This window comes from Myotis davidii, unplaced genomic scaffold, assembly GCF_000327345.1.
Source record: "Myotis davidii unplaced genomic scaffold, ASM32734v1 scaffold391, whole genome shotgun sequence".
Lineage (NCBI taxonomy): Eukaryota > Metazoa > Chordata > Mammalia > Chiroptera > Vespertilionidae > Myotis > Myotis davidii.
The window spans coordinates 2915497-2920567 of NW_006284336.1; positions in this window are offsets into that span (position 1 = coordinate 2915497).

Here is a 5071-nt window from a genome sequence, read left to right on the forward strand (position 1 = left end):
CAGGCTATGCCTCCTGCATGCCCCCTACTGGGGATGTGCCTGCAACCAAGGTACATGCCCTTGACCAGATTTGAACCTGGGACCCTGGAGTCTGCAGGCTGATGCTCCATCCACTGAGCCAAACCGGTTAGGGCCCAGCATCATCATTTCTGTCATATCCATGTACATGCTGTACTATTTGTTACTTTTAATCTACTCAATATTTTATCCTTTTCTTTAATAGCATTGTATAAGAGCTTTTATCAGCACTGTAAGTGCAAAACTATTACTATTTGCTATAAATAAAAAGGAAGAGAGTGAAGAAATAATAAAAGCCATACTGTTAAAGTCTAGTTATATAACATCTACCTAGAGTTCTGGCCTAAGACCTGCTTTCACTTTGTTAAGCCTTCGAGAGGCATTAACATCCTGTTAGGATTAAATGGTGACATTCCCTTTAGATAATCAGGATTGAAAAGTAGTTGAAAAGGGAGTAACTTCCTCTCTATGAGAAACGGTTATATAAAGCAAAGTATTAGCACAACTTAAAAATATTTCCCATACCAAATAACACTGAGCTTGAGCTCACCAAGTCTCCTAGAGAATGGCATGATCATAGTGGTGAGCATGACAATGGTGATGATGATGGTGATGACAGTGATGGTGACAATGATGGTGATGGTGATGATGATAGTATCGATGGTGATAATGATTGTAATGATGGTGATGAGGATGGTGATAATGGTGATGATTGTGATGGTGATAATGATGGTGATGGTGATGATGGTGATGATAGTGATAATGATTATAATGATAGTAATGGTGATGACAGTGATGGTGATGATGGTGATAATGATTATAATGGTGGTGATGGTGACTATGATCATGGTGACAATGATGGTGATGGTAATGGTGATGGTAATGGTGATGGTGGTAATAACAGTGATAATAGTAATGATGCTGATGGTGGCGGTGAGGAAGATTAGCTATCCATTAATGACCTCTTGCTATATAATGTACTTGAGGCCAAGTATTTCACTTGCATCACCTCTAATTTCAGGTAAAGAAACTGAGGCTTGAAAATATTAGTCTACTTGGCCTCAATCAAATATGGATTGTGGAAAAATGACTGGATCCTAAGTCAGGCAGACCCAGAGACCATATTAGTAACATGTACATCCAGTTTTTGCTGTTGGTTTCCTTTCCTTTCCTCATGTCTTTGTGGGAGGATTAAGTAGTATTATGTATGCAAAGCCCCTGAACCACATCCAGCCAACATGAGATGTTGGCCTCCATATTTCATATGATGATAAGCTTGTGACATGTTCAAACTCTCCATATCCCCTAGACAGAGCTCCATAACTGATTTTTCCCTTAAAGTTATTCCCAAAGCCGAGGTCCCTTTAGCCCCCAAATAAATGAAGGTTCCTCTGTGGCCTGCCATGTGCTATATACTAAGGTCTTACCATGACCCATGTACTCCTTAATCCCTCTGATCCCCAATCTAAGGTGTCACATAAATGGAGAAACATTAACTTGGCTCCAGCTGATAAGAGGTTGTTTTCCTTCTCATTGACCTCCTGGAGATAACACTTTTGAACTTTGATAAGGCATTTCTTCACAAGCCAGCCAGAGGTAGTTCTACAAAAAGGGCTATTGAAAACCATGGCATCAAATTCTGAAATTACAAAAGGAGGCAGACCATACCTAAAGACACTTTGGGTTTTCTGCACAACTCAATTTATAATGGGAAAGCAAAATGGAAAGAGCGTGCCAAACCCCATAGACCCTCAGCCTCTAACTAAAAGTGCTGGCTAACAAGTTATGTCTCCCTCACATTCCTGATCATAACACTGGCACAGACGTCCCAGAGCTAGAGCTGAGGTTGAATGTTGAGACGATCCACTGCCAATTTCTGAAAACTGTTACTGTGATGAGACGCAGCCTTGATGGGTCCGTTACCATCTCTAAAATGGGAGAGCAAAGCATATTTCCCTACAAAAAGCACTTAACAGCTGTGATATTAATAATATGCATCACAGCTTTTGAAATTCTTAAGTGAACTATCTACAAAATAGCTTGATGATTTCTAAATAATTCTGTAAGTGTTGCTTATTAATGGCACCCATCCCAGAGGGAGCTGTTTATCGAAAGGTTGAAATGAGTGGTGGTTATTCATCCACATGTGATACATACAAAGGTCAAGGGCTCTAAGAGGTCTGGGCTGAAGCTGCAAGCCTTTTATATGACCTGGCTGTGGATGTCCGTGAACATTTCTGTTGCTTTATTAAGCAAGTCACTAGGGCCACTCAGATTTAAGGGGAAGGAAATAAGATTCCACCTTTAATCTCCCCAACTACACACGCCCAAATGTAATTAGGAACATGGTCACCAAATCAAAGGAGTGAAGGACGTGACCCTAAAGTCCCATGAACCAGATTCGATGTGAGTTTTAAAGTTTCTAATCGGCCTATAAACATCTGGTCAGTTAGCATCTGCATGAAAGGATGACTGAACGTTTATTCAGAAAGTTTCCAGAGAATTAAATCTAAGAGATAGGAAGGCTCCAGACATCCTGGATTATTTGAATGCAGAATTCCAAACCATCACAGGATTTTCTTTTTTGCCCCAAATCCTTGGTTGGAGAAAAAGGGGATGGTTCTGATGACAACCTGCCCAGTGCCCACCCACCAATCCAGTGACAGAAAGTAGGCTCTTCAGGGGCCATTAGCAGGCAGCACACTGGAGGCCCCGGCCACAGCGGGGGCCTTGAATACAGAGCACATTCGTATGCTGCTCGGAATCCCTGGGAATTCAGAGCGAGCAGGAAAGCCACCAGAGGCCATCACCCTGTGGCTAAGCATGACGAAGCTCTGAGAGACAGCTTTAGAATGCAGTCTACACAGAAAAATGAAACAGAGGGCACTGTGTTCAAATCCCCTTCCAGTGCCAAGCATGGCAAATTAGATGCCTGGAGTTCTCCAGGCTCTGCAGCTTCAGTGGCAAGAGGCCCAATCCCCGTGCCCACAACGTTCTGTTAACTGTACTCAAACCCTAGAAGTATCTACTGTAGTAGGAACAAGCAACACTGACAATATGCCCCGCCCAGGCCTCACCCTCTTTCAGCCGTGCAGGGAGGAGGGGCACTCCAGGAGTGTCAAGCTGCCCCCGTTGTTGGTGGGCTGGACAAGGTGCCCTCCACGATGTCAGAGGTCTGCCCCCACCACGCCACCCTGGCAGTGAAAGGAACCAATGCTGGGTCAGCATCCAAGCGGGAGAGAAGGGGGAGGGGGCTAACAAGCCATGCCCTGGAAACATACAGTCAGATTCGAGGTGACATGTGGGCCACAGGGAAAGCTCCAGGCCTGGGCAGAAGCAGTGGCACCACGCTGACAGGTTGAAGGACTGAGCGGTGTTGACACTTGACCTGCACACCCCGCCCTCCCTCCCTGCTCACAACCACGTCCCTCTCAGGCCTGTCCCCTGGACTTCCAGAGGCTGGAAGGGAAATTAACAACATCGACAAAACAAGTCAGCGGCGTGCAGCCCCTTCGGGAATCCAATGGCATCAAATGACAGGACAACGAAGGGATTTTTTCTCTCTCTTTTTATTACCCTGAATCTGAATTTCCCCAGCCTTTTCTACCATTGATCACTGAAGGAAAAGATAAATCCAATAATTCAATGATCAACTCAGCATAATTCAATGATTGGGGCGAGGGGGGGGGGAGATTATCTTAATCTGTCTCTTTTCCTTTCTCTTTCTTCCCTCCCTTTCTTCTCTCTCTCTTCCTCCATCCCTTCAGCTTGGTTATTGTAGCTTTCATGGACTTCTGACGTACACCCTTAGACTTCTCACTAGCCCTTCTCAGCACTGTACCTAAGAATAAGCACTGAGAAGCTGGAACAAAGCCTGCAGGTGACCAGCTGCATGCCAGGACCCATGCCTGGTGTCCCTCCTGGAGCCACGGCCCTAGCCAGGTATGTGGGAAAGTAAGGATTTCTCAGAGAAGGCAAGAACCTAACAACAAGCCGGGTGGATGAAGGCTGGGGCGAGGGGGGGGGGAGGGGGGGGATGGGGAAGTGTGAGGGCGGCGCAGGGGAACACTTTGAAAAACCCATGATTCCAAAAAGGGAGTTTACCACATCAATTAGAGGCGATTTTGCTTGGCTTAACAAATAGGACAGAAAAGTGTAGGCTCTGGATTCATGTGGGACTATGCTCAAATCCTGTATTTGTCACTTACAAGCATGAAGCTGAGCCAGTTACTTAACCTGTAATATGGAACCATAGTAATTATATCATGAGGTTGAAGAGTGCTTAAATGAACTAGCATGTGGAGAAACCCCTAACACAGGGCTTGACATAGTTGGGGCTCAATAAACACTTGTTTCCATGACAGGTTAACTTACACCCAAAGAGGTACCATTGTATAATTGACACCAGTCTACCTCTCCAAAAATGTTACATCCAGGCAGCGAGTTCCCAGTGTCTCCTCTCTCTCCACCTTCATTTATCCACTCATTTAACCCTTCCTTCCTTCCTTCCTTCCTTCCTTCCTTCCTTCCTTCCTTCCTTCCTTCCTTCCTTCTTTCCTTCTTTCCTTCCTTCCTTCCCTGGTCAGCACTTACTAAATGCCTACTGCATGCCAAGTCTTGCTAAGAGAGGCCAATGGAGATAGCAATAGGAACAAATGCTTGTTTTGTTCTTGTTGGGGAATCTGGACCTTCTAAAACAACGAGAGTAGCTGAAACGTGAGTAAGTTTACCTATGACCTCATTCTTCCTTTATTATCATTGGCAGCATTTGCTATGTTTTAATCATTACCTAACAGAGTTCTATAGCGCTTTACAGCCCATAATCTACTTTCACATTTCATAAAAGCGCAGCGAGCCAGAGATGAAAGGGCCAACAAAGGGTGTATCACAAGCTCATCTTGCTTTGTTTCTGACCAGTGACCTGCCCCCGGGGCTGGACAATGGGGGCACCAAGCGGAGTGTGTAGAGTCATTCTCTCTGCTGAGGGCAGGGGTGGAGCTGGCGTGTTTTCGGAAAATGCATCTGAGACTAGTTTGGACAGCAGGTTTCAGGT